Source organism: Macrobrachium rosenbergii, chromosome 58 (genome assembly GCF_040412425.1).
Source record: "Macrobrachium rosenbergii isolate ZJJX-2024 chromosome 58, ASM4041242v1, whole genome shotgun sequence".
Taxonomy (NCBI): Eukaryota; Metazoa; Arthropoda; class Malacostraca; order Decapoda; family Palaemonidae; genus Macrobrachium; species Macrobrachium rosenbergii.
In genome coordinates this window covers 6,955,173-6,980,136 of record NC_089798.1, presented here as the reverse complement: position 1 = coordinate 6,980,136, position 24,964 = coordinate 6,955,173, and the positions used below count along the sequence as shown (strand labels likewise).

General features: G+C 36.5%; 1 long non-coding RNA gene across 1 annotated transcript in view; it reads right to left on the bottom strand.

Annotated features, from left to right (window-relative positions):
• Nucleotides 1-24,695, bottom strand: part of LOC136837234 (uncharacterized) — a 49,682-nt gene extending 24,987 nt beyond the window's left edge. Inside the window, exon 1 of the long non-coding RNA XR_010852638.1 lies at nt 24,602-24,695. This is a non-coding gene — a long non-coding RNA (uncharacterized lncRNA). The remainder of the gene's footprint in view (nt 1-24,601) is intronic.
• Nucleotides 24,696-24,964: the final 269 nt, after the last annotated feature.

Here is a 24,964-nt window from a genome sequence, read left to right as displayed (position 1 = left end):
TTAGTCCATCAATCAAGTGAGCTTAAGGATAAGATTCCATATCGTCTTCCCTCCAGGTTTAGGCCAAAACGCCTTGGCGAACTTCACAAGCTCCGTACGGGAATTTCGGTCACGTTTCACCTGTTAGCAAGTTTCAACCAATCAAGTAGAACCGTCTGCTGCCGCCGCTGTTGCTGCTGCTTCTGCTGCTGCTGCTGCTGCTGCTGCTTCTGCTGCTGCTCGCAACTCATGTCTCGTTCCTATCCAACCCTTCCAGGCAGACACACCCTTCAAACAAACCGAGACAAACTCATACACAAAATTACTGAAAAAAATCACTCTCTTCAAACAAACAGAGCATGCGACATAATCTTAAAAACCAAAACTGTACGAATGTTTCAAAATCAACAAACGCGATTACCAAAATCTAATCGAAAAACGCCATCAAATTTAATCTACAAAAGCTCTTACCCTTACATAATGCTTCATTCATATGTGTATGTCAAAAAAAAAAAATTTGTACACAAAAAAATATAAATATATACATACATACAAACATATATATATATATATATATATATATATATATATATATATATATATATATATATATATATATATATATATAAAAAGGGGGACCAGAAGAGCGGGTGGTATATTCACCATTCTCGAACTGCAATAGTATGCTATTACGCAAGAGCACTATTTACATTAGGTTTCATCATCTCTAGCAATTATGGATAAAAGTTTCATTAGGCTTCGGCAAAACTAGGAGGATAAGGACATAAGATCCCGTGAGGAATGGTCACTGTTTGTGCTTCCCATGACATTATGTGAAAGTTTCATGCTGTTAGATTTCTAACATCTCAAAGTGTCAGATGTTTGAAGCGACATGTACTTCCATGTACAATTTGCGATGTATCCCACTCAATACTGTTACTGGAGCTTCATGTTTGATTAGAAACAGACAAACTGATATGCATATCTGATGTCACCATAACAAAACCAACCATGTGGTGAGATCGTTATCATACAAAATTAATTTTATCCTAATAAAGCACAAACATTTGGGAATCTTACTGAACTTTTCAGAGTGAAGGAATTCCTCTTCAATCTTCTGCAGGACATATGGCAGTACTGAGTACAGAGCAGAAAAGTGAAACGAACAGAAAAAATCACTACATTGGCTAATGAGAACTTTCTTTGATCCGTAGCTCCATGAATCATTTATTATTTGGGCAGTATCGCCCGTGACAATACCGCTGCAACCATAATATCAAAGGAATTGTAGAGGACTGAAATTCCCAGACAACAAGGACTGACTAGAAGAATTCCAACCCAGCCAAACACTGACCAGTACTCCGGTCAATCATCCAAGCTCAATGCAACTACTAACAACTGGCCAAAAAATTCCTGTTTTCATAGAAAAGTTATGAAAAATTTTCCGAATAGTAACAAAATTTCACAAAAATCGTAACAGATGAACGAAAAACTTCTGTGCTTTTATGACGCCCCCCAAAAAAAAAAATCACAGTGATATCCCGTTAAGACCATCATTTTGTGTGTTTCTTCTACACAAAATTTCTATGCTCTCTCTCTCTCTCTCTCTCTCTCTCTCTCTTTTATTCTGTAGGGGACCTTCCATAGCTGCAAATACCAAAAAAAAAAAAAAAAAAAAAAAAAAAAAATTGGCACCAAAAGCAGAAAGTTTCACGCCTGCGCTAAGGATGACCTTAAAACTAGTGCACATGGTTTTCCAATACCGTATTTCTGGTACTTTTTTACAGACAGACCATCATGAAGTAGGACGGGCAGTCCACTCGTCCTTCTTTGATATCGTAATAATAAAACCCAAAAAGCCTAATGACATGATTCGGACAAGGTATATGGCTGACAGTGTCACTCTAGGTTCCGATCTAAGGGGATTTCAACATTTCAACAAAATTCCTCGCCTGAGTTCAACATTTCAACAAAATTCCTTGCCCGAGTCCATTAATAATTACAAAAAACACTTTCTCAATATCCTATATTAAATTATATATTTATCATACTTCAGTAAAGGTTAGATTTGCAAACAGTGTAGTTTTACATCCACAAAGGAATTGTTCCCCGAGTACAAAAATAAAAATCTGAATAATGCATGAGCAAATGTTTCCTATCAAATATCCAAAACAGGTCACTGAAAAAGCAGTTTGGAAAGGTATCCAGATCTTCTTTTCCTTCCCCCAAGAAAAGAAACACAATAAAATCAAAATCTCAAAACAACATGGCATCAAGATTAGTGAACACCAGGCAGAGATATAATAATTTTGCTCTAACTTCCCAAAAACCATCGGATCCGAGGCCAATAATGTTTACCTTGGAATAATATAATAAAATAATGCACAATTCTTTTAAGATGAAGCTGCTGACCTCACAGCCTTTTCCCGTAATGGAGTTTTAACTGTGATTGCCAATATCCCTGGTTTCGTTCCAAATATGATAAATTATCAATTATTGATCGAATCAATTCACGTAGTCTAATGTATTATGAAAGTTCTAGCATTTCTGTTTCCCAACCGAATAGGTTCTATTGCGTCAAAATATAAAAAAAAAACATGCCCATTAATTGAAATAATGCTGCTTACTATTTTACTCCAATAAATTCCATAAAATAATTAGCAATCAGGAGCACTTTCGATCCATGAATGAGTCGTCAAAAATCAAAGCAGTGTAACTATGACACTAACATTAACTTTGGCAATCTTCAATTCATTACGATTTTTTTTTTTTTTTTTTTTTGGGACACACCACAATAAAGTGCAAGTATTCTGTTTTAAAATGACACAAGAATGTAGCATGAACCGTCACTTTACTGGCGGCAATTCCTGCTGACTAATGCTGTACTGTTTAGTAAAAGAACGAAAAGGGTACCAGACTTGATGGGATTAAAGACGAGATACTACAGTTCAATCACGTTAGTGAGGCAAAGTTATGAAGTTGTGTCTCAAGAACTTGTTCTATAAGGATAAAAGTTTCGTTGGATAGTAAGTCAACGTGCCAGAGACGAATGTATGAAGACAGGTTAGTAATATTACTGGCAGACAAGGAATGGAATAAAAGAATTAACGGAAGAAGAAAAGTGTGGTTTTAGACATGGATGAGGATATGTGGATTAATTCTTTGTTATGAAACAGCCTTATGAAAAGCTTGACAGAAAAAGGAAAGAGATATATGGGGAACAAAGATGAAGAAAATGCTCATGATAGAAGTGATTTGAAGGTGTGGTGTATGTTTGAGAAAGTCTAGTGAAAGGTGACTGGTTTGGAATGAAAGTGCTTCTTACGCAAGAAGTTTTATTTCTTCATGGCTATATAATATTTCAATAATCTGAGTGGTGAGAGAAGTCTAAGAACGAGGAAACATACTGTAGGTACAAATTTTTCAATGAAGACGAGAAAAGTCCAGGAAAGACCAAGGTACGTTAAAACTTACAGGATAAATATATGAACCATGAATGGGGTGTTTAGTAGTTGATGTTTGCAGATGATAAGAGTATATTAGCCACTGGCAGTAAGGCAAGTACACTGATGAGCGAGATCATTTGAAAGGGTTAAGAGTTGAAAGTCATAGTTCGCAAGAATAAGGTTATGATAGCTAAGGAAAATAATGTGAAGTACTAAACTAGCGTAGTCAGTTTCTTACTGGTATCTGAGACAGCCGTAATGGATGATGCAGAATGACAGATGAGATGAATCACACAATAGGTGTGAAGCAGATCTCTAAAAAAGGTTCAGAAGAGAGGAGACACACACAATCTCTCTCTCTCTCTCTCTCTCTCTCTCTCTCTCTCTCTCTCTCTCTCTCTCTCTCTCTCTCTCTCTCTCTCTCATAAATTCAACCTTTTTCTACACCTTCACCTTCCCAAATACAGGTAAACTGTTACTTTTACCAATTAACCATGTTGAAAGGTCCCTTTTCCCTAATGATTTCTAATTACCCGAACGAAATTTCCTTCACCAAAACCAATGAAAGGGATTAATTGAAAAAAAAAAAAAGTGTCAGAGAGAGAGAGAGAGAGAGAGAGAGAGAGAGAGAGAGAGAGAGAGAGAGAGAGAGAGAGAGAGAGAGTGTTACTGAATTGAAATTATCACCTAATGTGACAACAATGGAGGGTATCGACCCAAAAGACTAAAAAAAAAAGGTGAATTTTTACTTACTGTATACTTTCACACACACACACACACTTGCTCATATTAAACAGACATAAATAAAATACGTCAGAACAGCTATACTACCAAAGATGAACCGCATAAGTCTAAAAGTCAGATTAAAATAACTAAAACTTCAGATTTAAAAAATTATAATTTGCCTATACTCTGCTATTATACACATTTCTCCTCTGAAGAGTTCGCCTTACAATGCAGATCTGAAAATACAAACTGTACTTGAACTAACTTCCTCTCCAAACATAGTTGCATAAGCGGAAGTAACTACATCCCCTTCAAGACATTCGGAGGAGACGCTTTCTATGAGCTAAAAGACTGGGACACTCGACCACCACGTGCTGCACAATCAAGGGACCAAAATGGCAGCGCAAAATGGCTGTTGTTTGCTCAACCATCGGAAACCTATGTGAGGTATGGATGTACCCAATTCCTCCTTGAGAGCCGACGTGTTAATTTCTGGTATCTTTCGGTTACTACCCGCCAGGCTCTCAAATGACAACCTCCATGTCTCCTTGACTTTTTTTCTTTCAGTAATGAAAAGGTCCCTGCGAAGCAGCAGCATTTTTTTTTCTTTGCTCCATACAAAGTGGCATTATTTGCCCTCCTAGCAGCCTTTCCATATCCAGCCAGCCCTCTGCGTGAAAGAACTGGCTTTTAGGATTTAGTCAACAAAAAATCGAAAGGTGCTAAAATTAAAAAGCGTTTATTATTAAAATTTAAACCCTACAGCGCACTTAATGAGCCACTATAAAATTTCCATCTTCGTGAATTAAAATTCCCTTTGGCAAATTCAGACAGCATAAAACTCAGCAGCGAAAATGAAAGAACAGCTGATTAAGGCACAACTACGTTCAGCACCCAAGAAAAGCTGTTGCAAAACCAAAGATGACTTTAGTTTTGGAGCCCTCAGGATAATAATGAACACCATTCCTATGCTACGTTACATATTCATGGTATCTTTTTTGACTGAGTACTGGCATTTACAACCACCAATTGAGAATCATCTTCACAATGCCATTTACTGCCAATGTAAAGAGGGTGACGATTAGTACATTGCCTTGAAGCACTCGTTTAATAAACGTAGTAATTCTCCTCTTAGGTTACAACAGTATAAGTCTTGTAGAATTCACCGAATCTTAAACCTCTTGTAACTCAAACAATATAGTACCAGGATATTGTTTTCCACCTTTACCTACACATCTGTATTGGGTGTTCCTGAAGCAACAGTGAGCTTCAGAGAGGTAACTGTCATGTACCAGATACCAATTAGATCCGAATATAAACAGTTCTGTTCATTGGTTTAAAAAAGCCACATGTCAATGCAGAGGGTTGGTAACTAAAAAAAAAAAAAAACAACACACACACACATATATATATATATATATATATATATATATATATATATATATATATATATATATATATATATAATCTTAAAAGCTCATAGGTCACAGATATTTTATGAATTACGATACACGGTAAATGTTTGATTAATATGTGTGGCTAAAGGCATTGGGAAGATCCTTTAGAGAATGTTTAGCTGGTGTCTGGCACGTTTCCCAATTAGTAAAACTGTATACGTGTTAAATACGTCAGGTATTCTTGAGACGTGAAAACATCCCTGCCTCACAACAAGACGTTGTGAGTTCATTCGCTGGAAATGTCCAGGTTCTGGAAAATTAGTTCGTGTTTTTTTTTTTTTTGGGTGGAGTCCCAGGGTGTGAAGGGATTAGTTATCACACAAATTGCCATTTGAAGATCAACACCGGATATTATTAGAAGTCTTCGGTGAAGACTCTGTGGTTCAAGACCTGTCGATTAAGAATTGTAAACATTGCTATTTGGGGGTAGGAAACATTTTAGATTTCCCAAACTATAGATTGTTCTTTTCATTTAACATATATCACACTTGAATTTAACCACGGTGTGTACTTTATAAGTAACATAGGAGGAATTCCCATACATCTATTTTTATGCATTTGTTTAACAAGGGTTTTATTTGACTTCTTCAGATGTTTCGCTGAGGAAGAGGTGAAAATGTACTCTTTGGGAATATACTGGACTTTGACTTTTGACCTATCTTGGGAAAAGGGTTTAGAAGGAATGATTAGTTGAATATGATGGACTGTAATATGTTTGATCATTTGGTGAACATTAGTATTCCATTTTATTTCATCTCCTGTTGTCTTGCAATCCAGTTGTGTTAGATTTTTGTCAAATAAATTATTTTGGGTAACGCTTGTTTCGTTGTTGACCTGAGAGAGAGAGAATGAGTGTGCGTATGTACAGATGTGCATTGCCATTAGCCTTTTTGATGCAGTAACTATCAAGCTACCAACAGATGGGACTTCTCAACTTTTTAGCATAAGGTAAGCAATGAAATTTCCTCTAGACTGTGTAACAGATATTTTGGTGAGCAGCGGGAACTGCACTTGGGGTATTAAAGTGTTTAGTGTTTAGGTACACTCCAAAGAGAATTATCTTACAAGGAAATTGGGATCTGTAGGAATTAGGGTGTGCCTTTTTGGTTGGTATACATGCCTCTTTGCTGACTGAGGGAATTTTTTGCAAACAGATGCGAGCACACCATGTTATCAAGTCAGTTGCACTGGTGGCTTGTGTCGCGAAGCCAAGTGCGTGCGTGCGTTTAAAAGATCGAAGAAAAGTGTTACCTTTCAGGTTAGCTAAGCATTTTGTTGCCGTTGTAGTGAGAAGAGGTCATATGAGTGTTACCATGGTTTTTTACTTCTTAGTTAATTGTAATGGGGGCTAATTAAGGGAGAGTTCTGTTGATTTGGTGGTTACGTCACGAAGACAGTGGGTGAAGCGTTCATTAGGGGACGATGACGATCTTCTGACATCATAGAGATCTCTTAATGCTGTTATCCAGTTCTCTCTGCGAGCCTGTTTCTTTGAGGGTGGACTGAACTATTTCGAGTGTTTGGGAAAATTTCTGGTTATCGATCGCAACATTGTTTAGAATTTCTTTTTTTTATTGTTTGCATCTGCGGTTAGGGTTACTTTATTGTTCGCATTTGGCATTTAGTTTGATTTAATGGTTTGCATTTGCATTAGTGTTGGGGGTTTGCTGAATTTTTTACTTGTTTTTTTTTTTATTTTTCTTCTTTCTCTTTCTACCCTTGGGGTGTTATATGAAGCTGAGATCAGGTCGAGTACTTGGATCTTGGAGGGTTGTCCGTTCAGATATTATGGCAGAGGCTAATGAAGATAAGGATGAGGTGACAATGTTGCACATATTTACATCCGTAAACACAGGAGTACAGCTGTTTCCTGTAATGGTTAATAGCATTCTTCCAGTTCCTCTCGAAATTTTTACAGAGGGGGTGTCGAATTTTTTAGTCGCCATGAAAATAACAGATGGGGTGGAGGCTTTCAATGAAGTAAAAGGCTGCCTTAGTTTGGGTGAAGGGGATATCGGACAGCGTTGCCAGAGTGATCACTTTCTGAAGTGTAGGGCCTGGGATGATCTTAAGGATTTTTTTGAGAGCGTCATATGGAACAGCTGGAGCTGGCAATGCAGTTTGAGATCTCAGATCTCTTTTCAAGGTCTGTAAAGGCCATGATTCGCAGGTCACATTTAGTGCCAAATGTTTTGACGCTGCAAGGGATTTTTTTTTTTTTTTTTGAAGTTGAGAAATTCTGGTTGGGTAAATGGAGGCTCTATTACCATAGATCTTGAGAAACAATTGCAATATGCATGGATTCTGAATGATGTTCCGGATGCTATTGCAAATAGTTTTGACATGGAGATAGAAAGGAGGTCGGATGAGAATTTACTGTTCTCTCAAATTTGTACGCATGTTGAAATGTCCTATAGTAGAGAGCTCCTTTTTGGGCGGGATGCCAAAATCTTCTGGGGCTATTCCGAAGCATCATACACAGAGTAATTCTGATTCCACAATTATGAGGTTATGTACCAAGAGACAGGATGATAAGACTTCTGCGAGTTCAGGATCTCAGGGGTGTAACCATCATTGTAATAGGCAAATTGATACTAAGAAGTTTTGTGGAGTAAAATATTGTGGCGCCTGCAAGTCTGCATATCACGGTCGGCAGTTTTGCCCGCTTCTTAAACAGAATGAGTCTGGAAGCATGCTTCAGTGCGCTGGTCTGGCAGGTAGGAGAATAGGAGAACTCCTCGAGGGGGTTTTTTGGGAGCCTCTAGGGGCTGACAAAATTTTTGGTGAACCAAGCAGCAGAAGGGGAAGAGATAAAAAGGAGTTGTTTCTTTAGATATAGGACTTCTGGGTGAGCCCTCAGAGCCGAAGCCAGTGGTAAAAGGGTCTGTGTACGGGGTTAATGTGAATATCTTTATAGATACAGGCACCTCTATTATTAATCTGATGAATTATGAGTTGTCCAATGGATGTTTTCTAATCGTCCTTTGAGCCCTGCTAAAGAGACAGAATGTGATGTGCAAGCAAATAGGTTACTGGTTTTGGGCTACATAGATGTGTGTTTATCTCTTGGGGGTAGAACTTTTACAGAACCATTTTTGGTTATATGAGGGGTTGTTTTTGGGGAATACATTGTTACTGGGTTATCCAGCGTGTCAGCGACACAAAATCTCGGTGTGCAGTATAACTATTGGAGTACCTGGTGTTTTTGTACATTACAAGGGAATGGATATAAGTAGGGTGGATGATGATAATGGATCGGGTGTACATGAGGATTTGCGGGTGGATTCTGATCATGTTTCTGTGGGTAGGAAGTGTTATAATGGGGTTTTGTGGGATGATGTGGTTCTTGGTCCTGGTATGGTTTCTATGGTGAAAGTTCGAGTTAAAGATGTGCATATACCCAGACAGGTGTGTGTGGATGAGTGTAACGTAAAGCTAAAGGGGGTAGTGTGTACAATTTCTATAAGCAATGTATCGAGTTCAGGGGATGCTTGGGTGGAGTTGCTAAACTGTAATGATTCAGTTCGGAATTATCAGAAGGGTACTTATACAGTCGATTTTGTTGGCTGGGTTGATGAATATAATTCAGTTGCTATTGTCGTGGACATGTGTGAATTTTCAGAAGCAGATTTACAGGTTAGGAGGCAGGTTTTTAAGGATCATTGGCCAATGCTGATTTTAAAGAATATATTGAGGGTGTGGAAGATGTTCTGGATGAGTTTGCGGACATAGTCGCAATTAAAGGGGATAAGTTAGGGTTAACAAATGTGTTAGAACACAAGGCTCATTTAGAGGATAAGACTAAGCCTATTTTTGTCCCTCCATATAGGATTCCTTTTATCAGAGAACAGGTAGAGCAAGAGGTTAATAAGTGGGAGGAGGAAGGCATTGTTAGGCCCAGTTCCTCGCCTTTTAATTATCCGTTGTTAGCAGTGCCTAAGAAGGATGGCTCAGTCCAGGTTTGTGTGGACTTTAGGAAGTTGAACGAGAAAACCATTCCTGTCGTTACCCTGTGGGGTATTTGCCAGATTTGTTTGTTGAAATTGGGGGCAAGAGTATTTATTCTTCAACTGATCTGAAGCAAGGGTACTTGCAAGTACCGCTTAGCAAGGTGAGTTGCAAGTATGCAACGTTTTCTTTGCCGAAGGGGCTGTGAGTTCATGCGGATGCCATTTGGTTTATCAGGTAGTCCTAAGACACTTACTAGCCTTGTGAATACAGTTTTGCATAGCTTGCTAGGGATATCCATTTTTGTATATATGGATGACATCTTAGTTGCCACTGATTCTGTAGAGGAACATTTATAGGTTCTTAGGGAACTTTTTAGGAGGCTTAGGTTAGCAAGTTTGAAGATAAAATTAGCCAAGTGTAATTTTCTGCAGAAGTAGATAGAATATTTGGGTCATGTCATCTCTAAAGAGGGGGTTAGAGTGCACGAGTGCAACTGTACCTTTTCCTACTCCCAAGAATAAGAAACAGATTCGGTCTTTCTTGGGCATGGCTGGATTTTTTCGTAGGTCTGTGAAGAGTTTTTCTACTTATGCGTCTCCTTTGACAGATGTCCTGAGGGACGATGTGCAGTTTGTATGGGGTGATGGACAGCAGTCAGCCTTTCAAAATATTAAGGATGGTTTACTTAATCCCCCAGTATTGAAGTTTCCTGATTTTCATCCTTTCACTTTGGTGACAGATGCCAGTCACGATGGTATAGGGCCTGACTAATGCGGAAGTTCGATGGAAGACTCCATCCAATTGCACTTTACAGTAGGAAGTTTAAGACAAAGGGTAGTAATGAATGGCAATGGTCGGTGACAAGGAGGCCTTTGCCGTAGTGTCTAGTTTGGTTCATTTCAAGATGTTATTGGTGGGTAATCAAGTAGAGGTTCTATAAGTCGGATCTTTCCCCTAAGAGCACTCGGTGGTATTTGGCAATCAGGGATTTTGATGCCAAGCCTAGGTATATAGAGGGTAGACAATGCTGTAGAGGACACCCTTAGACGAAGTTTTTTTGACTCGGATGGTTATCATGTATGTTATGTACCTGGAGATTGCACAGATTGGGATATTAGTTTAGTAGAATCTAAACAAGATGAGGATGAGTTTTAGCAGACGCAAAAGCGTTGCTTAGAGGGGATTAAGTTAGGAAAGGTTATAAGTTGCCTTTTGAGGGTCTTGAATTAGAGGGTAATTTGTTAGGAAGATTAGATGCAGACTGAGAAATAGTGAGGATAAGGGTGATATGACACAAATAGTTGTTCCTAGGAGTTTAGTACCTATGGTTCTGGATATTGTTCATTGTAGGCCTGGCAATCCGCATTTGGGTACTGAGACGACGTATCAGAACATACGGGAACAATTCTTTTGGAAGAATATGCTCCCGTCAGTGAAAGACTTTGTGAGGGGTTGTTCGGTTTGTAATGCGTGTAAGCCATGGGTCATTTCTTGTAAATTGGGTTTGTTTCTTATTCCCAGGAGACCATTTTCTAGGGTCCATCTGGACCTACTATCGAATTTCTGTGAATCTAGTTACAGCCATAAGCTTCTGTTGGTGGTTGTTGACAAATTAACTAGGTTTGTAGAGATTTTTCCTTTGAAGCACGAAACAGTGGAGGAGGTGGCAGTCTCATTCTTTAATGGATATATTTGTCATTATGGGGTTTCTGAGGGGCTGATTACAGATAATGAGAGAGAATTTGTGAACAAGATGTTATGAGTGTCTTGTGGATGTAATGGACATTTGGAAAGTCACTATTATTCCCTATAGACTAGAAGCTAATGGGCTATGTGAATGGGCAAACAGGAAGGCAATTGAGGCTCTCAGAATTACCGTAGGGGGCAATGATATTAATTGGGATCGTTATACTCCACAGGTTCAGCATAGCATCAATTCTATGGTTAGTGATACCATTGGAATGTCTCCCAATGAAGTGCTGTTTGGCTACCCAGTGTGGGGCGCGTTCGATTTATTACCTATTCCATCAGGTGATGATACAGTTAAATCGCTGAGCTCTACTGGTAAGAATCTTGAGTTGTAAACTTAGGATACGGTTGACAAGAGCAATTCAAAGCCAGATAGAGTTAAAATTGCTGCGGGGGATAGGGTTTTTGTGAAAATAAATGTTAGGAATCAGTTGAATTATAAACTAGGTCCTAAATTTGAAGGTCCTTTTCGGGTGGTAGAAGTAAAGAAGGGGAATAGATTTGTTGTTCAGGATGAAAATATGGGTGTCTCTCGGGTGACACAATATATAAAATTAAAAACACAGATTAATGGGAATCTTGTGGGTTAATTCCTGTGATGCACTGTTGTTTCTGATCTTTTTTTTTTCTTTTTTTTTTTTAACTAGGGAGGACGTCTGTCCGTAGAGTTACTTTTTCTTCTTTTGATTTTTTTTCCCTTTTCTGCATAAGTGCAGTAGTTCAGGATAGTTATTTTTTTGTGTGGCAATAATGTCTGAGAGGGGAAAACTTAGTTAAATTAGGCCCAAAATATCGTAGAGTTTTATAAATATTTGGGTTTCTCTTCATTTGTTGTTTTTTTTCTTGTTTTAGGCTCTGGTAACTTATAGGTATCTTTCTTTTTTTTTTTTTTTTTTTAGATGCTGAAGTTTCGTTTGCTCAAGGCTTTAGGGGTAGTAGCATGGGCTAATTCTGTTGTGAGGTTAGGCCCAGGCGAGTATGATGTGTAGTTGTCGTCTGAGGTGGTAACTTTGAGTACAGAGTTTGAGGATATAGGTTCGGCAGGGGATGAGCTTGAAGCATCCCAGAATAAAGTTCAGTTGCTTAGGAATTTCTTGGGTGAGAAGAATACCGGACAGAATTTGTCCAATCCGTTGCGGGGTTGGTTAACCAAACTTAATGCTACAGCTGGTAGGGTCCAGGATAGGATTAAGGTGGTTTTAACATGGCTTCCAAATTTAGGTTCTTCAACTTCTCAGGTTTCTTCTAGATGGAGTAACAGGGCTGTGCCATTGTTAATTGGAGCCGTTCTGGTCACAGGAATGCTTGGCTACTATGTCAATTGCTAATTTGGTGAACATTGAACAGGTTTCGGCAGAATTAGCTAGCCAAGGTAAAACTCTGATGACTTTATGAGATAGTTATGATAAATTACGAGAGGGTTTTGAGACATTAAGGACGTCTTCAAATGGGCTATTGGTCACAGTTGATAGGGTGGGGGAAGACTTAGATGTTACAATAGTTTTGTCTTCTTGTCAAACTACCTTCTTGAATATTGAGAAAGAAGTGGAATCCGTATTATCGGAAATTCAAATAACGGTTAAGGCAGTGGTTGCCGCTTCTAAGGGGCGAAATTTTGGAGATATTTTACCTCTCGGGTCTTTAGAATCGACTTTGATGGTTGCAGCATATCTGTATGGTTCACAGGTAATTTTTACTGGGGAGAATTTGTATCGCTATTATGGTTTTTTAAAAGTGAAAGTATCTGATAAGGGGTTGCTTCTGGAAATTCCAGTTAGTAACTTGAAATCGTTTCATAGTTATATCATATGACCTTTCCCTATTGGTTTTAATGGTTCAGTAATAGTGTGGGATAGTGTGGAGACTATGTACCTTTTGGGGGCCAGTTTCAATCCTCGGCTGTTAACTATAAGTCAGGGTGTTTTAGTTCATGATAGATATTATCCGTGACAGTAGTACCTTTAAGCTCATAAATATTGACTGGTTAGGATGTGAGAAGATGTTAGTGCATAACCAGACTCCTTCTGACTGTGACTTTCGAACATTCCAACATGAATACAAGGTGGCCTCTACAAAGACTCTCAATGCAGTGTTCTATAAGGGATGCAAGATGTCCATCTGGTGCCATAATTCATTGGATATGTTTCTTCTGCAAGGATCCCGCCCCTTCAATGTGGCGTGCAGCCTTTTTGATGCGGTCATTATCAAGCTACCAACAGATCCACTTCTCGACTTTTTAGCATAAGGTAAGCAATGAAATTTCCTCTCGACTGTGTAACAAACATTAAATATATATAATATATATATATATATATATATATATATATATATATATATATATATATATATATATATATATATATATATATATATAATGAAATCATTAATATATTTTTAGCTCCTGGAACCATAATGATCATTTGCCTAAGGCTCAGTAACCAGCATTTGTCAGGACTGATTTAAACTCTCATTAAAAAGGAAAAATTAAAAGATTCTTTCTTATGGCGTGAGATATATGACCAGTTTCTCTCTCTTTCTGCAGTAGACATGTGGTTTACCTACAGATCTTTTTGAAACCTTAACAAGGTGATCATGAAGAGTATCTGCCAGTACTTTCCTGCGATTATCCTTACTTTTTTCACACCAAGATGCGACGAGTCTCTTGAAGTACAAGAATATTGTCCATTATCATTTTCGGGGATTTCTTTTACCTTAAATCAAAATTGAGGGCGCTGTAGGACACTGAACTCTGTAGTAATCACATTTTATATTCTCTGCATTGTGTATTTGTTACTATCACTGCTCTTGCGCTGCATGACACGAGACTCGACTAAGCAACAGTTTGGTAACAGTTTCTTGATGTTCTTGAAATAAAAAAAAAAAACTGCTACAAATAATGTGATACCAAGCGTTGCTCAGCGACACTGTGTATAGAATCAATTCTTGTGAATGTATTCCCTTTAATTTCTCTACTTCCACTTAGGTAATCTAGATACTGATGGGCTCTGAGCACTGCTGATAATAATTGGGAAACAATACCTGGTACACTGATTATGTATTGCCTTCCAACTATTTTACCAATTATTTTAAATAATGATAAATCAAAAGCCGACAGGGTACCAAACTAGACATGAATATTTACAGACTCCTAAGTATTCAACATACTTTTAAGTTATCAATAACTGAGGGTAGATGACCTCTCTTTGAATAGTGACTACACCACCTCAGAGGGCGTTACGGTTATCACAGTTACCCAAATTCACAACCGCTATTGGTGGCTAATGTACAGGAAAACCAATATCATCACTAGAAAAAGCATAACCACATGGCAAATATAAATGTTTTCCTGTAATGGAATTATTTGTGATGCAATTTCTTGTCAATGGAGTACTCACGAAATCATCATGGACCATTAAGTATACCCCACCATGGCTACCATTACCTGGGTTAAATAATAAATAGAAAGAATTATTCCTTTGAGCAAGGAGTATCTGAACTGCTCAGCATATCTGCCTAAGATGAAATAAAGCGGCAGATATTTAGATCATTATTTTAAAATCCTGCCGTTTTGCACTAAGCCCTTGACAGTTCCACTAGATATTAGATGGGAAGTATATTAGTGGTTGAAACTCTCAACACTATGGTTCATACACCACTATCCTTGGGGCTTCATTCCTTCTAATGCATAGTTTTTTCTCATCTGCACTGAAAACAAAACAGATGGAGAAGCCTCTGGCGCAAGTGTGTCATGTTCCATAAGAGAAAGATGCTTTGAAGCACAGCTTTCCATCTCCATTAAGACAGGACAGCTAATACAAGAAAAGATGAATTCCTTCACAGCTCTGTACAAGATGTTATATGATGATTATTTTTATGATTAATGAAAATCTGGCAATAAAGACAAGCACTGGGGCACTTTCAACCATTCTGGACAAAAAACAATGAAAAATAGGGAGTTGGAGTGATACGACAGCAAGATAGCAAGAATGGAAACAGTGGGTCCAGGATGTTTTCCTGACTCTTGGTCCTTCAGAAGTTAAAGTGCTAGCCAATGATCCTTCCTGGAGGGGGGAGGGGAGCTATTGCTAGCACCCTCACTCTTGGAGACACTCACAAAATATCTTTCTGAAGAGGTGGAACCTGCAGGTTACCCCTGGGGAGTAGGTTATCTGTGCTGGTATCCTAGTAAATCTATTTTTACATATTAACTTTTTCTCATCAGAAAAATAACGGAGACATCACTTTTACACCACTAATTACTCATCAGAAAAATAACGGAGACATCACTTTTACACCACTAATTAACAGTCTTATACCTTTGATTACCAGTACCATTTAAAGACTTGTTCGGATTTTCTTCCCTCTCCATCCTTGGCATAAGTGAATTAAAGGTGGAGGACATTCTTTTTGCTTCACACACACACACACAATATACATATATATATATATATATATATATATATATATATATATATATATATATATATATATATATATATATATATATATATATATATATATATATATATATATATACGAGGGTAAGTCAAAAAGTTCCAGGAAAAATTCAATATACTCTTTATTTAAGGAAATTCAAACATCATTTTTCTACATATCTACCATCTAACTCTATACACTTTTCAAGGCGCTGTTTCCACCTCTGCAACCCTTCTTTGTAGAAATTTGGGGCCTTTCTATTAAACCATGTTGAAACTGCATGTTTAGCAGCATCCAAAGATTCAAACCGGACTCCTCTTAAGTGTTCCTTGAGTTTTGGGAACAGGAAAAAATCTGAAGGAGCAAGATCAGGACTATAAGGAGGATGTGGAAGAGTTTCCCACCTAAATTTCCGTAGGACTTCTCTTGCAACCCTTGATGAATGTGCTGGAGCGTTATCATGATGGAAAAAAATTCTGCGGGGCAACTTTCCTCGACGATTTTTAGCCAATGCAGTCTTCAGTTTTTGCAAAACACCTTTGTAGTAGTTCCCGGTGATTGTTTTTTGTCCTTCAAGGAAATCAATCAAAATCACTCCTTTGGAGTCCCAAAACACTGTTGCCATAACCTTCTGGGCAGATCTCGCCACTTTGAACTTCACTGGTGCAGCTGAACCTCTTGGTAACCATTGCTTTGATTGAATTTTACTTTCTGGGTCATATTGATGGATCCAAGTTTCATCTCCAGTAACAATCCGGTCAAAAAACTCTGATTCATTTGATTCAATCTTCGTTAAAACTGCAAGAGAAAGTTCAGCTCTTTGATGCAGTTGGTCTTCGCGCAACGCTTTTGAAAATGCGGAAACCATGGGAGATCCCAGTTTCATTAGCTATCATATCGATAGTAATCCGACGATCTTCATCCACTAGATTCTGCACCAAAGTCACAATTCTTTCATTTTTTGCAGTCGATGGTCTTCCCTCTCTTGGGTTGTCTTTGAGGTCCTCCCGACCATCCTTAAATCGCTTTATCCAATCATAAACAACTGATTTAGATGGAGAAGAATCTCCATAAACTTGTTGCAAAGCTTCAATAATTTTTCCTGGTTTCCAATCAAGCTTGGTCAGAACTTGATGTTAGCTCTCATCTCAAAATTTTTATTTTCCATGGGTTCAAGAAGTTACTTTTCTGAACCAGATGTTAACACCACGGTAGCAAGAGGATGACTGAGGTAACAAGTCTATATGATCACTACATCACAGATAATTGTTTACCAAGTATTTGGGTTGTTTCATTCCTGTGTAAATACATCATTCAACAATTTTTTCCTGAACTTTTTACTTACCCTATATATATATATATATATATATATATATATATATATATATATATATATATATATATATATATATATATATATATATATATATATATAACCTATATCATAAAAATATATATATATATATATATATATATATATATATATAACCTGCACAAAAAGGCAGCAATAACCTTTCGTGGATTTAAATCATCAATGAACGATATTAGTAATACTGCAGGGGTGGCAGTATTACTTGGAAGGCTGTTAGCATTTACAATCAAAGCAATCAACCATACTTCTGGTTATATTCACAGGTAAACTAGACAAAACAACCTATTCTGCCCCTATCATCAGGTCATTCATTAGTGTTCAGAACAACTGACACAGTTAGGGAGAAGTACTAGGCCTCAAAAAATTGTCAGGTCGACTCAAAATTTTAAATACAAGTGAATAATAGCTATAGCATATGTTTTTCATGAGCAATTTTATTTGTGTAGGACTTTATAGGTGGGTAGTGTTTGCCTTTCCCTGTGAATATGATCATATGTTCACCCAACCCAACAAGGCACAGATTTAGGCTACCCAAAAACCAAGCTCTTTCGCCCTCATTACTTTCTACTCCTGGCCCTAACACGCTCACCATACTTATCTTACAATCCTCAAACTAATACATTTTCACACTTTCATCCGTCCTCAAAGTATCTCCGATACCGGTGTTACGCCTTACCTAGTTCCGTATGTCTCATCTACCACAAAAACATTTGCTCTTTATCGTTTCCACCGCAGCATACAAAGGACCCCCAGCCCTTCTCATTCACTGCCAAAACATCCGGCTTTCTCGCCTTATATAAATCATCAATACTGCATTTTTTTTCTTCCTCAACACATTCTATAAACCTATCCAAGCTGTGTGCCCATCAATATAACTGTGGTATAATATATACAGTATATATATATATATATATATATATATATATATATATATATATATATATATATATATATATATATATATATATATATATATTATATATACACACACACACACACATATATATATATACAGGGTGTCCCAAAAAAATGTATACACATTTTAGCAGCTGAGAGCTCAATTATTTATTCTTTCTTTATAGACTGAACCCATTGAACCGAGTGATGGCAGACAGACTTGACTTTGAAGAAAGGAAATTTATTCTAAAATGCTACTGGAAGTATGAAAACGTAGTAGAAGTGCAAAGACCATGTAAATTTACCAGGAATTACAGTGTGGTGTGGCTTATCTTCACGAGGATTAATTGGACCTTTCTTTTTGACGCTACTGTGACTGGTCCTGTTTACTTGAACTTGCTGCAACATTCTGTCATGCCAAGCATTAGAGAGGACTTTGAACAGGAAGAGTTTTATTTCCAGCAAGATGGGGCACCTCCACACTACCATCGCGATGTTAGATCCTTTCTTGATGGGATCTTGCCAAACAGGTGGATTGGACGGAGAGGTTTTGTCGAATACCCTCCACGTTCACCAGACCTCACACCACTAGACTTCTTTTTATGGGGGTACCTAAAGGATAAAGTCTACGCACAGAAACCTGCAACAGTCGTTCAATTGAGGGCAACCATTGAACATGAATGTACGAATACCCAAAGGGAATTGTTCCATGATGTGTGCTATTCCGTCGCTTCGCGTTGTCAGCAGTGTCTGGAGCAGAACGGACATCAGTTTCAGAACATGCGATAACAAGACAATAGAATGATATTTGTAAATTCTTTTACATGTTGAAAATTATTCGAATTATAATAAACACCAAATTTACAATTATTTAAGGTGTGTATACATTTTTTTTTGGGACACCCTATACACACACACACACACACACACACACACACACACACACACACACACACACATATATATATATATATATATATATATATATATATATATATATATATATATATATATATATATATATATATATATATAAATATATATATATATATATATATATATATATATATATATATATATATATATATATATATATAATATATATATATATATATATATATAAAACGTAATCGTTATATACTTTAAATCACCATGCCGATGGTTCTTAGATTGAAATCTTGGAAGCATTTATACATATATATTTATACATACTATATTAATATAATCATTACTAAATATAATGTAATCATTACTATAAATCATATATATATATATATATATATATATATATATATATATACACATGTATACACTGTATATATATATATATATATATATATATATATATATATATATATATATATATAAATATAAAATATTACTATGCAACTGCACTCTTACCCTTAAAGAGGATGGCTCAAGGAAATTACCCTCAGCTGCTAAAATTCACCTAATGGGATGAGGTTACTGGACAAGGTACGTACATTCTCAAAATGATTTACCTTCCAGTATTTTCCAAAGTACTAAAAATGCCGTCTGATGTTATCTTTCCCTTTGTGCTGTTCAATTAAGTTTTGAGTATAAAATCTCGAGATGATGGAAAAAAGTAAGACAGAGAGATGGGATAGTAACTGTGTCTCGGAGGCACAGAAACAGGCTAAATTTGGGGATCTACTTTCGGGAATGCTAACACACTCAGTGATGAATGAAATAAGCCATTCGAGTTGAGTGCAAACAAATTAAACTATACAAGGGATGAGAAAAAATATGGAAGCTTGATCGAAAGGCAAAAACAGGATTAGAAAGCAAAAACATATACAGAACACTTGTTCTATGAGGGGAAAAGATTAGATAAGAAACCGGAAAAGAGAAACAATAAAGTAGGGAGCAAAAAGCTAAAAACCAGTTGACTGAGAAAAGGGCATTAGTTACAATGCCTTATGTAATGGTTTGTCCACGACGTAGAGATATCAAGAGCACGGCGTAATTATATGTAAGGTGAAAACTGACATAAATATAATTCACTATACAAGTCGTATATTCAAGAAAACGACAGCTACTGATGGTACATAAGTAAAATCATCTAAAATTGGTCTAAACATGCTTATTACAAATCATTTTCGTTGCCGAATATCAGGCTGAAAGCTTAATGGTATGATGGGAGGATGAAAGTGGAGAAGCTAAAAAGTTTGATTTTATCATCATGAAAAGCACAAACGGTAAATATATGAAAAGGATTGTACTGTTATACCACGAGAGACATGCTTATCTAAAGACAGATAGCTACGAGCTAATTAATTAACAGGGGAAGAAAGGTAGGTAAAAAAAGGCAGTCACAAGAACAAAAATATGGAAAATGAAAAGTGAAGTCCAAAAAAGAATATCAAGGAAAAGTCAGCAAATACATTATCAGAAATATTTTCTATAAAATTTTTAGTATAATATCCATTGCGAAGAGAAGAAATTTTCAGTGAGCAGGCATCTCTGCTAATCACTCTTGTTTAGTTGAATATAAAGCACACGTTATCAATGAGCAATATCCAAAAGGTCACAGACACCCACGGAAATTGCACGATAACAAACTGCAGTAAGTAAACACAACAACCCAGCCGATCCATAGCTCCGGGCAAATATCTTAAAGAGGCCAACACAACACGAGACGACAGGTAAGACATGATACAAATGGACGATGATTTGTTCATGTCTTATCAAGAGACGCACAGCCTCTCTTCTCCTCCTAAGTAATACCCACACATTTACTCTGCCTGACAGCTGCACAAGGAATGTAACTGTTACGGACAACGCGAGAGTTTAACAGTTCTCTCTCTCTCTCTCTCTTTCTCTCTCTCTCTGCAATAAATGGCAGTGCTCTTCCTAACTATACATACACAACCACATATATATATACATATATGTACAAACATACATACATATATATTACATATACAGTATATGTATAGATTTATGCAAAAATATATATATATATATATATATATATATATATATATATATATATATATATATATATACATACACACACACATACATACACACACACACACTCGTGTTATTTGTAGTTACGATAATGACGTCTGAACTTCACCTCCTCACACTTTTTTTTGCATATGCTATCACTACGAGCCTTTTATCCAAGCCAGGAATAACTGAAGAAATGTTCACCTTCCGTGGCAAGAAACTACCCCAGGTACTAGAGGTTCCAGCCAGCAACGATACGCTAACGCACTTTACTAAAAAAACGAATGTAAGTTTAGCTCAGCTCATGCACACATTCATTTGTCGAATTCACACACGTTTCAAGAAAGCTGACTAAAACAGGTCAGACACATTCTTATCATGCAGTTTTTATGCGGTTATTGCTTTTTAGGATGAAATACACTTACAAGATCTTCACATACACACGCGCGCACACACAAATATATACACTGAGCATTATTATTAGTCTGAAACATTTTTTCTAAGCCTTTTTCTTCTAAGTGCATTTAAAGTCTTACGGTACTTTCCAACAAAGACGAGCCTTAAACTAATAAGCACAAAGCTTTTTGACGTATATTAGTTTCTTTCTCGTTTTGCTGTTATCTTTCACAATAAAATCCAGAAGTGTTTGACATGACACTGACTGTTCATAAACCTAACCGTCACATACAGAAACATTAGATTCCTCGTCATTACTGAGTAGTCACTAAAGGTTGTAAGTCTTCTTAATTTTTGCCCTGTGAATAAAATCCCATTAATGAAAATGGCAAAAGCTTTATTATTAAATAAAATAAGAAGAGAAAAAGATGACTTTCCTACAATGAAAATAATACCTACTGGTGTTTGTGACATAAAAAAAAGTAATCGTCCAAGGCACCTTCCCTACGCATTGAAGTCAGAGTTGAACACCTACGTAACGGAGCTTAACAAACTAAAAAATAATGATAACCATAATAATTCTAAGGCAGCTGCAGGGCAAAAGAGAATTTCCATTATCATCAAGAATTATCAGGGCAGAACCACTGAACATTATGTTTGTCGCATAACATGTGAAACTGTCATTTCTGAGTCGCTAAATTTTAAAATATTTTGTACTATCAAAAAATTACAACTAGAAGCTGTCTTTATACTAAATTAACATCAAAACTAAAATAGTAATATTTCCATTGAAAAATTATTGACGGTTTTATTCAAAGATATTCGTTTTATCATTCTCATGTCATCCGAGCTAATCTTGAAAACATCTGAAAAATTATAAATTGAGGAAAGTGTCACTATTCCAAAGTGGCATAACAGAGTGAGAGATCGAAATATAAATACGGAAATTTCTTAAAAAGTAAATGACTTAATGGCAAAATGAAATGGAGATGCTTGGCCATGCCCTTTGAAGAACCCCAAGGAGAGTGTCACTTGGGCACTTGTGGACACCAGAAGAGTTCGAAGACCCAGACCCACGACACAAATGGTAGAATTTCACCGAGACTCTGCGTCACGTAGTGTTGGAGGCAATGATGATGATAATGTAAGATATCAGTAACGTACAAGACGAAGAATGACTGAGAAATTTATCTGGGTCAATAAATTGTACCACCTTTCATTGTGCGTGTGATTTATGCCAATGAGTTTATTTCAGTACCAAGATTCTGAGATTTGAATGAAATTTGCTGCAAGTGGGGGGGACAATGATATGGGCATGCCAACGGCCTTGAATGACTAAAGAAAAATAAGATGCATCCCAAATCTTGAAGTAGAGAAAAATATAGTTGCTAAACCGAACAATCCTTGAACAGTTAATTTCCATTTAAGTACTTGAAGTGCTAGCCTGATGGAATCATACAGCAGCACGAGGAAAAGACTCACTCATTTAGGCCAACGGAAAAATGGTTAAAACCGCACCTATAAAACAGAGACAGACAGACAGACAGACAGACAGACAGACAGACAGACAGACAGACAGACAGACAGACAGACAGACAGACAGACAGACAGACAGAGTATCAAGCAATCAAGAGTAACCATAAGATAAAATCTTCAATAATCAAACAGCATGATGAGATAGTGACCATGATAGAAATTCTTCAGTAATCAAGTAGAATAATGTACGAGATGACCAATCAAGAGTAATTTTGAGAGACATTCACTAATCATGAGAGAGAGAGAGAGAGAGAGAGAGAGAGAGAGAGAGAGAGAGAGAGAGAGAGAGAGAGAGTCAGTCTACAGTAACCACAGTAATGATAAGCAACATTCTTCATAATCGAGAGAGAGAGAGAGAGAGAGAGAGAGAGAGAGAGAGAGAGAGAGAGAGAGAGAGAGAGAGAGAGAGCGTCTACTGTAACCAAGAGTAATTATACGACACATTCTTCAGCAATCAAGAAGAATTATGAGAGCAAGATAAACAATCTCCTGTAATCAAGAGCAAATCTAAAAAAATTCTTCATTACTCTAGCATAGTTAAGAGAAAGAGTGAGGGGATTGGGATCGATCTATTTTGGCTTGTGTATGAAATTGACAAGGGGTCGAAAGTCACTAAGTAAGGATGATGTAAACTGCAGAAAAGGAATAAATTGCACCACGTTCTATCAAATACACCTTCATTAGTATAATTTTACACACACACACCTATATATACAGTATATATATATATACATAAACGTGTGTAATATATATATAACTAGTATTCCATATGCGCATATTTCATGTTACTTTATTGCTGCATAACATTATAATTACTGCTTCACTTCGGGATGCTTGGCAAGCAAAAGACAATTCCTAGAAGATATACAAGAACTGGTCATTTCAGCTTTTACGAAAAATTTGTAAAGATTTTCAGAAGCTTATTTCAGCTTTTATGAAAAATATGCAAGACTTTCAGAAGCGTATTACGAGGTAAGTGGAAAGAATAATATAAGGGCCTTTTATTTTAATTCTTGTTCCTTTCCAATTCAATGAGAATATGATGACAGATGACAGTTCAAAATCAAATCATAACATTTAATATAATAAGTAATAGCAGAAGTAAAAATGTGGCTTTCCGTCAGGCGAGATCCAACCCAACCCTAAAAAAGTTTGTTCCTTTTAAAAAACAAAAACCTCCAATTCTAGATAAAAAGATACCGTTATACTGAATACAAGAAAGCGTTAGAAAAACCATACAATAAACAATCGAAATCCGAAAGGGAGAGAACTGCTTGCATAAATATATACATAGTGACCAAGTAGAACGCATCCATTACAATTAATATAAACAGCATACACATACATACAAAAAATGACACTGCATATCCTGTACACAAGATATAATGGCATATATCTATAAAAAGCTTGTGTGTGTATGTCATGAGAGAATGACTGAGCCAAAGTACGAACATCAACCATCAATGACTTAAGACACACCTAGTTACAAATAATTAATCGATATATAAAATGTTACGCAACTTAGCTCTTGAAGTTTACACTGACAAATGACCTACACAGTAAAACACGTCCAAAGGCAGCAAACACGAGAGTCAATGCATATAACATACTACAAAACCAGCCTATTAATATCAAACATCTTTCAAAAGGAAAATGCAAGTTCATGAGCATCAACTTACTGCGCAGAATGCTGAACATTATGTCTTTGTAAATCTTCCTTAAATATCAACCGTGGTCAACCTTCTCATTGAACACGGAATGCAAACGTACCTGTAAAGAAAACAAATGATGATTACTAATAACATTAATATCGAATAATCAATCGGAAAACATTCGCCTCTTTTAATGACCTTAAGATTTTTCACATTACATACATATATATATATATATATATATATATATATATATATATATATATATATATATATATATATAATATATATATATATATATATATATATATATATATATATGACACATAGATACGGATAGATAGATATATAGACAGATCGATAGACAGATAGATATCCCCTCATCTAATA